At 39.3% G+C, this 11,844-nt stretch overlaps 1 protein-coding gene across 1 annotated transcript in view; it reads left to right on the top strand.

Moving 5' to 3' along the window:
* EPS15 (epidermal growth factor receptor pathway substrate 15) overlaps positions 1-11,844 on the top strand; it is a 207,941-nt gene that overhangs the window by 102,463 nt on the left and 93,634 nt on the right. The gene's annotated exons all lie outside the window — the stretch shown is intronic.

Here is an 11,844-nt window from a genome sequence, read left to right as displayed (position 1 = left end):
GGGAGGGTACCCATGACACTGTCACTTCTGACCTACTGGCTACAAATTTAGGAAATTTCCCCACTGTCCTCTCAGTATACCAGCTGTAAGCTTAGGAATCCCAATTGCCCCCTCAGTTCTGCTGGCTCTCATTACTCCTTTGGGTTTGGTAATTTGCTAGAATTACTCATAGAACTCAAGAAAGCATTGTACTTAGTGTCATTGTTAAGTGCTGTCAAGTCTGTATATGGTTTCAGAGGAGTGGTTGGTGGGGTTTAGCAGTAGTGGTCCAGTGTTTATCCTACTGTTTCATACCAGGATTCCATATTTACTTGCTGTTATGGTTTTATTATAGCTAAAAGTTTAGACCCTAATGAAAAGTCTTCCAAAAAGAGACAGACTACCCTCCCATATACATCAATGTCTATTGACAACCAAGAAGCCCATGGAGCTTTCATGTCCAGGACCTTTACTGGGTCTTACTACATAGGCATGGTTGTTTGAACTCAGCCTCCAGGCCTCTCCCATGAGGTTAAGCTTCTATTACACAGTAGGTCTTTCTGGCCTGGCCAACTGTTACCCAGGTGCCTCAGTTTTGGAATCAAGGAGTCATTTAAAGCAGTTTAATCACTGGGAAAATTTCAAGGTTTTGGAGGTTATCCTTAGGAACCAAGGACAAAGACCAAATTCTTTAGGTAAAGCTAAATTTTTACTCCATAGTACCATAGTTGCATATGATTGAAAGTCAGTGTACTTTATTTAATCAAATCTTGTTAACTGCTATCAAGTTGGTTTTGACTCATTGCAATCCTGTATAGGGCTTCTGAGGAGCAATTGGTGGGTTTGAACTGCTGACCTTGTTAGTCCAGTGCTTATCCTACAGCATCACATCAGGACTCCAATCAAAACTAAGGCAACCTTTAATTGTAGGATGCATTGTTTTCTTGCAGGTTAATATCACTAAAAAAAGAAAAATCACTTCCAAATGAATAATGATATGCCATCAACTATAAGATACTATATGATTTCAGATAGTGAAAAATGTTTATCTTAGAAGAATGAAATATAGTTTTTCTCCCATTCTAGATATTTGACTTGCATAGTAGGAAAAGATTATTGTTTGATAGATATTATGGAAGAAATGTTAAACTCAGACACCATGCCAAGAACTTAACAAAATTTATTTCATTTGATCCTCATAAGCAATTTGTGATTTGAAATAAATACTGTTCTTATTTTATAATGCAGTGGTTAGGCTGCTAACCTTAAGGTCAACAGTTTGAAACTACCAGCTGTTCCGCGTGAGAAACATGAGGCTTTCTGTTCCCTTAAAGATTTACAGTCCTGGAAACCCTATGCCGGGACACTATGAGTCGGAACTGACTCCATGGCACACCACCACCACCAAGTTAAGATTAGAGAGGTTATTTTGCCTAAAGTCAGACAGACTTGTAAGTGGTAGACCAAATACCCCATTCCAGAACTACTTCATTCCAGATTGACCCTTATTTCTTTTATTGTATTTTTACAAATAGTGATCATAGTATTTACGTAAGCATGCTATGCTTCCTGTTAAAAACAGTAATAACAAAAAACTACCTTAGTGACCATACAGAAATACCTTAGGGTGGGGGAGAGGGAACAGCTGGCAAACAAAACAAAAATCTTGTTGTTAGGTACTGTAGAGTCATTCAGACTTACAGTGTATGTGATTTGCATAAAAGTGTCCTGGTGTGGGTCTGTAGCATAAGAACTGAACTGCTAAGTGTAATGCTGGCAGTTCAAACCCAGCAGTCTCCTTGGAAAACCCTATATAGGGTTGTTGTGAGTTGGAACCTACTTGTTGGCACTTAACAACAACAACAAAGTAGTGTTGCATTTTCTGCAAATATTACATGCTGTGTTAGAACTTTTGATTTTATCATTTCTGCAGCGTGTGTAGGTATTATTTGCAAAAAAAAAAATATGATACATAGAACAGACTTGAATGCAATTAGACTTGAAGTCTGTAGGATAAGCACTAGATTTCAAGCCACAAGTTCAGCAGTTCAAATTCACCAGCTGCTCCTCAAACCATATACTGGATCCCTTTGAGCCAGGACTGACTCGATGGCACTTAACAACAGTTGATATTTCCTTAATTCCCTTGTTCCCTGGAAAGTTAATGGTAATACTTATTATAAAAGTTACATCTTCAAATTGCTTTTTTAAAAGTCAGACTGTTTTTTCATCTGCAGAGCATTGATTTAACTATTACTTTGTATTTATACTTATCTTACATTTACAACACTTTGAAGCAGATAATGGCTGATGTTTTGCTGATGATATTGAGATATAAGTGGATTAAATTACTTGTCTAATTATGTTGCAAGAACTTGACATTGATCTTAGTACCTCTGAGTCTACAGTGAAATTGCAATGAAGAAACTTGGTTGTTAGGGTTTTCAGTTGCAAGAAAGAAGTGAATCCAAACTAAAGCTGAAAAGAAATTTATTGGCTTGTGAAATTAAAACTCCTAGAGGTGGGAATGGTTTAAGGCATAATTAATATTGGCACTCAAATGGTGTTATCTCTTCTCTGAGTCCCTTCATTTCTTTTTTCTGTTTCTACTCCGTTGATTCCATAGGTTTTCCCCTTCTGTTGGGATGGTAGCTATATCTAGCCTCACGTACTTGTGATTCCAAGTCCATTGGAGAATGAATACTTCTCTCCTGGAAACTCCCTGGAAGCTCCTGTAAAAGTGTTGCGATTCCATGTGATTGAACTGGCATAGAGTCATGCCCATTCCTGATTTATAGTTTATTGATTTGTCATGAGCTGTGTCCCAGGAGTTGGGAGAAGTTTGCTACCAAGAACAAATGGAAGAGGGTTATTTACAAACTTTGTGAAAATTAGAGGCTGTTGCCAGGAGGTGGAATGAATTCTGAGAAGAAAAATAGTACCACAGATAGTGTAGCTTCAATTTCATGGTTGTTTCATTGATTCTTAGTATCATCTTCCTCTTTGAGTAATATGACTTGACATTATGTAGATGTAGTCTGGGCACTTTTTTTTTTAATGTTTTATTGTGAATTATGTGATAGTTTACTTGGGAGAACATTAGTTTTACATTCATCCTATCGTATGTCGTTTCATTGCTATGGTTACAATCCCCTCCCTGCATCATCACCCAACCAAAGGGTATACTCTACAAGCCTGCTCTCTGGTCGTCAGCACACAGCCCCTCTCCCTCTCTGTGTCTAAAGTCCCCAGCTGCTTCATCTCTCCATGTCAAAGTCTCTGCCTCCATCTCAGGCATCACTGCTTCTCTGGGTAGAGTCCTGCTCTCTGCTCTTCTCCCTTGATGGTCCCAGGGACCTCCACTCCTAGGCTGAAGAGTTAATCACTGCCCTCCTTGCTACAAAACAGCTACCTTTACATTTCCAACCCTCACAATCAGTCCTGATAACAATTATTCACTATTGTATCACAAGAGACCCATCCGCATTTCATTTCATCAGCCCTGCCTAGACAAATTGGATACTACCCAGTGGAGATTCTACCTTCCTGTCGGGGACTTGCCTCGACATAGGAATTTGGTTCACGAGGTGGGGATATCTGGCGGCGGTAGGGATAGCAAAAGAGGAGACACAGAGACACAACGAGAGAGACAAAGAGACACCCCGAAACCAGAGTGGATACATTACTGGTGGGCAGACATTGGACCACAGGCATCATGGCCTCTGCAGGCAGCAACGCACTGCCCTGCAAACTGTACTGCATGCTCTCCAAGCTGTAATGCACACCTGGGTCGGTTTGCGCCTCTGTTTTATTTAGGGGAGGTACTTTACACAAAGCTGGGCGGGACTAAGACAAGGTACAGCTAACATACGTAATTTTCCAGACATTCAGGCACCTTCACATCGTACTTCTGCAGGTTCGAATCTCATGCAACTTGGTTTCTCAAGCTTAATTAACATACCTTTTAGCACCTAGCCTCAAATGGGGGAAGGAAAAGGAGGATTGAGAGGATTCCCATTGTGTTGGCTGCCTGGGCCAGGTTTGCTGGAAGAAGCCAGGCACCTAGGTGAATGGGCTGCACCTGGAAACACTTTAGGCAGGGCAGTTCTTTTGTTCTTAGAACAGAAACCCGGGGAGCCACCCAATTTACTTGGAATGAATTCTTTGAGGGAAGAACTTTGCCTTTTTGGAATTTTACAGTCTCTGCTTTTAGGAAAATATTACATTTATCTGTGGATATCAGGGCTTCATGTATGCAATTAATAATAAACATAACTGAACACTAAGATGAAAAACAGTTTGCTATGACTGCTGGTGGCTAGAGTCTGTTCCTCAGAGCCTGTGGCCTGTATGGTCTGCAACACTTGGGCCCACAGGGCCTCGAACTCCTGACCAGGTCTGGACGGTCTGCAACACCTTCCTTCATGCCCTCTGAATCTAGGTTCCCTCTTGAAAGCTTATAAGCCAGTCACTTCTTGCCTTTGTAGCCTCCTCTTCCCCCATTTTGGGTAGCCAATGTCCAAGTTGCCCATCTCTGTCTACTCTGTGTATGGAGGGGTTGGGAACGATCCTTGCTATAAGGATTTCTTTCCTCTTTTGAGCTACTGCATCCATAGGTGTAGGTCAAGTTCGTCAAATTGTATCAGATTACTCTTTTTTTCCTCTTCTTTCTTCTTCTGGTTGAGCTCTGATCATCCAGTCATTGAAGCCAGGTCAAGTGGGTAAAGTGGGTATTATATGCAAGTGTGGGTGTTCTTGTGCATATGCCCTCTCTTCACTCTCCACTCTAGTCCTCTGTGGCTATGTCACTGACTCTGGGCCCTAGAGTCCCCAGGTCTTGCCACACCCTGCTGGCCAACCAGGTCTTCACCCGAGTTCACAGAAGTCTATTGAATATTGTAGGGCTTAGTTTGCTGGCACCTTTTTTAAATGCTGTATTTTGGTTTTGAACTTAACTACCATGTGCTGAATTTTTCCAAAATCTAATTTCCTGAGCATAAATTAGCATTTGCCTATTATATAAAACCCCTGATAATTGGTATCTTCTAAAAATTCCTGGTGTGGCACTGTGGGATAAAGTAGACTGCAAGGTCTGTTTGAACCACAAGGTTGGTGGTTCAAACCCTATACAGAGTCACTATGAGTCAGAACTGACTCTACAGCACTTAACAATAATAACAACAAAAACTCCCTTAGAGATCATATGGTTTAGTTTCTTCCTTACTCAGGAGAAAAATCAAATCCAAAGACTTACATCAAGTTAGCAACAGGACTGGGACCCAAACCAGATATTAAGTCCTAGTTCATTGGTTTTTTTTTCTTTCGGTTACATAATTTTGCCTTTCATTAAGATTTTTCAGTGTTTTACTTCAGCTCAGAATAGGGGAAGTAAATAGTTGATTACTGACTCTATAATTTAGAATTTTTATTTTCATATTGTCCATAAAAACACCTTTGCTTGTCTGGTATACAAGGGGGCTTCAAATATTTGTGGGAAAATGGAATGAAAAGTTAATGGAACTTTTCCATGAACTTTCTGAAACCTCCTTGTTTGTATTATAAATTGAATGGTAACTAGATCTGTAAATACTTGTCTTCTATGCCTCTCAAACACATACTCATCAATGTTCTAAGGCTGTATTTTTCTGCAAATGATATGCATGGCACACATAGGAAGCTGACATGCAAGAGAATTATGGGACTTGCAAATTATTTGCATAAGAATATGATACTTAACTCCAGCAGCAGTTATATACTGTAACAAATTGTTTTCTGTGGTGAGTTTTAATAGGAATTAGTGCATCATATTTTTAATATGTCCTTACCATTGTAAGCATTTGTAATGTTAGCTATATTTTGGTCAACTTTTAGTAACTTTTAGTGACCATAGTGGTAAGTTATACCAATGACAGTCTTGATATGGGGAGTCACAGCTAACAACAAAAAAAGAACATATCTAACATTTTGAGACTGCCTTATTGAGAAACTTGTTAGTTTTTAGATGGTAGTCATATTTTATAAATGTGTAATAAATTTGTATGTGATTTGACATTTGTGAAAATATTTTCCCTAGGCATTTATCGTAGGTGAGATCTGCATAGTAGGCAGACTTCCGTCATCTGTCAGATCCAATAATGTCATAATGAGTCTCATCTACCCATGCTAAAATTACATTTTTGGCAATTCAGGTGTTTTAAAGTGGATATTAGGTTACTGTCACCAAGTTTTCAAGGTATTAAATTATATACCTTGGCTTTTATTATTGTGAATAACATTTTTTTCATTTTACTATTCTATAATCTTTAAATCTGTGTTAATATAACAGATGTGTGGGATTGTTTTGTGTTGGAATCACCTCAATGGCAATGGGTTTTATGACTACAAAGACAGAAAAAGAGAGTTTAAACAGATTGTTAGCATTTGACATTACTAAATGGTTAACCTTACAAAAGATTTACCCCTTCTTTAATGGTTTTGAGATGAAGATTTAGCTTTAGTTGAGGGACCAAACTTGCAAATGAGCAGCATGCATTGTGTGGGATTGTAGTTAGTGTGTGATGAGTATGATGCTTTACAGTGCTTGTTTGTATGCCCTCAGTGATGATTATTATGTGTATTCACTGTAAAAAGCTGGCAAATATGCAAAAGCACAATAAAAAAAGGAATATGTTTCTTTAAATAATAGTTGTTTTAAGCGGCAAACTGTATATAAACTTGGGAGTTAGTTGGATAAAGAATTTTGGGGGGGTTGTTATTGGTTAGAGAATGAGATATTTTCATTGTTTTCTCTGGTTCACCAAATTGTTTCTAATAAAAAAACATTTAAGCATTGAGAGCTTAAGGCAGGATGCTTTTATGATATTTCCCCAATTTTTAATACAGTTCCAGCTATACTTCCTATTAATTTATGGATTTAATTGTGTCAGCCATATTAAATTAGTATGTTTTTTAAAGAGGCAAAAAACAGTAATTATACTACTATATTCTCATCATATGTCTGAATCTCATGTTACTCAAGCTATTCTCATGATATTCTCTTCCTCTCATCTTCTGTATACAGTTGACTGTAGTTTTTATTCTTGTGCTTTTTAAATGTCTCTAGCTCACTTCTGCTACTTAGCTCTTTTGCCTGACCAACTCCTCATCCTTCAAATCTCATCTTAGACATCACAAGCCTTACCTGACTACTTTGTCTCCTTTCTCCCACCCCTAATGCCATTGCTCATAAAGTCTTATTTCAGAGCCTATCTTAACATTCGTGCTGATAGTGTTCCACTGCTATTCATAAGGTTTTCAGGGGCTAAATATTCGGAGTAGTCTGTCATACTTGAGACATTATCAGGAGGGACTGTCCTTGTAGAAGGATATCATGTTTCATAAAGTGGAGGGTCAGAGAAAAAGAGGAAAACCCCCAACGAGTTGGATTAGCACGGTGTTGGCAGCAAGGGGTCAGGTTTAGCAATTGTGAGGTTGGAACCGGACTGGGCAGTGTGTCGTTCTGTTGTGCATAGGGTCAGTATGAGTCAGTGTCAACTCAGTGGTATCTAACAAGAACAGTCTTAAATAGTTTTTACATTTACATCTGTTGTAGTACTTACCATGGAGGTTGTGGTGATAATGTACTGTTGAATCGATTCCAACTTACAGGGACTCTCTATAGGATTCCAAGGCTGCAAATCTTTATGGAGAAGCCTCATCTTTTTCCCAACATGCAACTGGTAGATTTGAAACAGTTGACTTTTTGGTTAGCAGCCCTATGCGTAACCACGCTGCTACAAGGGTTCCTTAGTGTTTAACCATTGTTGTGTGCCATAGAGTTGGTTCTGACTCATAGCAACCCTGTATATGGTAGTTTACATGGGAGAACATTAGTTTTACATTCATCCTATCTTATATCGTTTCACTGCCATGGTTACAGTCCCCTTCATGCATCATCAACCAACCAAAGGGTATATCCTACAAGCCTGCCCCTCCCCAGCCCCTCTCCCTCTCTGGGTCTAAAGTCCTTAGGGAGCCACTGGTAGTTTTGAACTGCTGATCTTGTGGTTAGCAGTCCAGTGCTGATCCTACAGTACCACACCAGAATTCTAGTACTTACCATACTTTATTGTCATTACTTTTTTTTTTAAGTGTAGCAGCTGTTTGCTTTTTTAAATCCCTAGTGTTTAGCGTATTATATTAGAGAAAGTAGTTCATTCAATGTTGCTGAAATCTGTCCTCTCCTTTCTATTCTTTTAGTCTTCATTTTAGCCTTGATTTCTTATTTGCATCGCTGCTATAGCTTCCTAATTGGCACCTTCCTTTGTATATACACGCATACGTACATATACACATACATACATCTCAGGAGTCCTGGTGTGGTGCTGTGGGTTAATGTGCTAGACTGCAAAGTCGGTTTGAACTGCAAGGTTGGTGGTTCAAGCTCACCAGTCGCTCCTTGGAAACCTTCTGCAGGGTCGCTATGGGTCGGAACTGACTCGACGGCACTTAACAACAACATGCCCATCACAGATCCCTCAGTGACTCCTCACCCCAAATGGAGCATGGTATTGCTCTTCCTTCATTGTGTTTCTCTGGCAGCCTTGACCATTCTTCTGTCTTAGCCATCTCCTTGAGTAAAGTGAGGTTGTCTTCTCCTGTTATACTGTAAAGCTTCTTGAGAGCAGGAACTGTGGGCTTATTACCTCTCAACTCAACATGCCAACACACATATTTCTGTACCTCTCATTCTGTTCTCCTTTGCTTTGTCTTTTACCTTGTAAACTTTTACTCATGTTTCAAGGCCTGGCTTAAATATCTCCTCGTCAGTCTTTCCCTGGAAGCTTCAGATAACTGTTTGCTTCTTTCTCTCTGCTTTTGGACATTTAATTTCATTATAGTAGTCATCACATTTTATTGTTTTTATTTGTATGTCTTTTGGATAAGTTTTGAACTTTTTAAGGGTAGGAACTATGTCCTATTCATTTTGATAGGTCTTAATAGAGTCCTGGTATAGCACTATATGGTGAGCACTGGACCTCGAGGTCGGTTTGAACCATAAGATCAATGGTTCAAACTTACCAGCCGCTCTTCAGAAACCCTATACAGGGTTGCTCTGAGTGGAACCAACTTGGCAGCACTTAACAGCAAACAACAGCAAGCAATCAGCACACAGTACCCAACACAATAGAGTCTTAGTATATGCTGGTTGGGTGAACAAATGAATCCGTTTATTCAGTATTCTAATGTTACAGAATCTGTGTTCCTCATTAGAAACCATTAACTCCGGAGAGATAATTGCTTGTACTATTAAATCAAGAATTAATTGTTTATACAGCTTAGGTGATCCAACTTCATTTGTTTCTGACTCTATAACATAGTCATCACTAGAAGGTCTCAGTGGCGACTATGTTAAGAAAAACATTACTGATGGATAGAAATATTACAATATTTGTAAATGCAGACTTCGTTTCATATAACTACAAAATTCGTAGTAGATAGAAACGGTATGTTAAATAGTGAAATAGGCAGAAGATCTTCTGAATAACAGCATATTTTGGAGATTATAGAAAAGGATTTTATAGAGAAAAGGTTTTAATCTTCACAGGGACATGAAAGTTAGTAGACTTTATATTTTGTAGGTTGTAAACCTGGCTTTGTGTCAGGCATTTGCATTGAGAATCTAATGAAGGTTATTAAACCCTGCTCCCAGGAAAAAAGAACCTGTGTATCTGTGCACACTAGTTTGCATTTATTTCAAGAGTTCCTAGATGCCTTAAAAACTATGCCTGGACCTATTTTTAAGAACACTTGCTCTGAAAGTAAAGTGCCTCAGATAGAGAAGTTCTGACAGTGAAAAAGGCAAAAAACGAGTCAAGAGTTTGTTTCAGTCACTGGGAGAGTGTGGTGGTGGTGGTGGTGAATTATGCTGAGGCAGGAGTTATATTTTGTCTTCTAGTAGGTTCTGCTTCCTTCCTTTCTCTCTCCTTTTAGCAAGAACATCAAGACAGAAAAGCCACATCCTGTCAGGCCTGTTTGTTATCCTGGTCTTGGGCCAATAAGCAGTATCGATATTACAAAAATAATTATCAAGAATTGCACTGTGCCTGCTTTATATGAATTCTCTTAAGCATTCTTACAATACGTCAAAGGGTCAATGGTTTTCTTCCTATTTTTCAGATGAGAAATGGGACAAGTTTTCTTTTCAAGAAGCTTTTTCCCTTTTATCCACCTCAGCTCAGAGAGCACTCACTTTGCTTCTCTCAGACCACTTAGAATATGAATTGTACTTGCTTCCCCAGCAAACTTTGGGCTCTGTGTGATGGCACAGGTCATCTGGTACTTTAGACAATAATATAATCCTAAATTATGCAAATTCAGGAAGTGTACCATATTTTTTTGGAGTCCTTGTGTGGTTCTGCAGGATAATGCACTGGACTGTAAGTTTAAATCATAAGGTTGATGGTTCAAACTAACCAGCGTCTCCTTGGAAATCCTATACAGGATCGCTAGGAATCAGAACCAAATCGACAGCACTTGACAACAACAACAAATAGTATTAAATAGTGTACTGCCTATACAAATTGCCCGGTTTCACTCCTGATCTGAGTTGGACAAATTCCTTAACTGTCTGTGCTTCAGTTTCTTCTGTAAAATGGAAATATGAGTAAAGCCATGTAATATGCTTAGAGTGGTTCTTGGAACATGGTAAACTCTAAAGGCATGTTAGTAGTTTTTACCTCATTGTCGTAATATTAATATCCCAAACTTAGCACAGAATGTACAAAACAGCATATACTAAATAACCAGTTGCTGTTGCAACTCATGGTGGCTCCTTCCTCATTTTCAAAGGCAAATTTTTAAGAAGCGGATTACTAGACTTTTCTTTCCAGGTGCCTCTGGTGGATTCTAACCTTTCAGTTAGCAGCTGAGCTCATTAGCTATTGGCACCACCTAAGAACTCCATTTACTGAATAACAGCTCTGTATGATAACCACCAGACTGCTAACTGCAAGGTTGGCAGTTCAAACCCACCAGCTGCTCGCAGAAAACGCTGTACAGGGTCACTGTGAGGTGGAACTGACTTGCCAGCACACAACAATAACTAATTATTGGATGAAGTAGCTGAATTCCCTAGTTGAAGAGAGACTGGAATAATGTAACATGTAGCCAGATTTTGTGTGTCTTCTCCTTCCCCCCACCTCCCACCCCATCAGAAACCATTAGCTTTGGAGAGATCATTGCTTATATACTCTCATTAAATTTGGAGGTCTTTGATTTACACTGGTTATATGATGTAACTTTGTTTCTGACCCTGTATGTTGTTGTTGTTAAAGTGCCTTTGAATCAGTTCTGACCCATAGAGTTTTCAAGGAGCAGTTGGTAAGCTTCAACTGCTGATCTTGTGGTTCAAACTGACTTTGCAGTTCAGTGCAGTAACTCATAGTGCCACACCAGAACTCTATTGTTGTTGTTGTTGTTAGGTGCTGTCGAGTTGATTACAACCCATAGCGACCCTGTATAGGGTTTCCAAGGAGTGGCTAGTGAGCTTAAACCACGGACCTTGTGGTTCAAACCTACTTTGCAGTCCAGTGCATTTACCCACAGTGCCACACCAGGACTCCATTTATCTATATATTCTATCTATCTATCTATCTGTAGATATTTGTCACTAAAAAGTTTCAGTGGCGACTACCTTAAGAATGGCATCGTTGTTTTTGTTGTTAGATGCCATCAAGTTGTACTGACTCAGCGACCTTATGCACAGCAGAACGAAACACAGCCTAATCCTGGGCCAACCTCACTACTGTAGCCATGCTTGAGAGTTCGTCGATGCTGCCACTTGGCCAATCCATCTCATTGGTGGGGGGAGGGTCTTCCTTTTTT

Source organism: Chrysochloris asiatica, unplaced genomic scaffold (assembly GCF_000296735.1).
Source record: "Chrysochloris asiatica unplaced genomic scaffold, ChrAsi1.0 scaffold00026, whole genome shotgun sequence".
Taxonomy (NCBI): Eukaryota; Metazoa; Chordata; class Mammalia; order Afrosoricida; family Chrysochloridae; genus Chrysochloris; species Chrysochloris asiatica.
The sequence above is the reverse complement of the archived record's forward strand: the minus strand, read 5'-3'. Positions and strand labels throughout refer to the sequence as shown.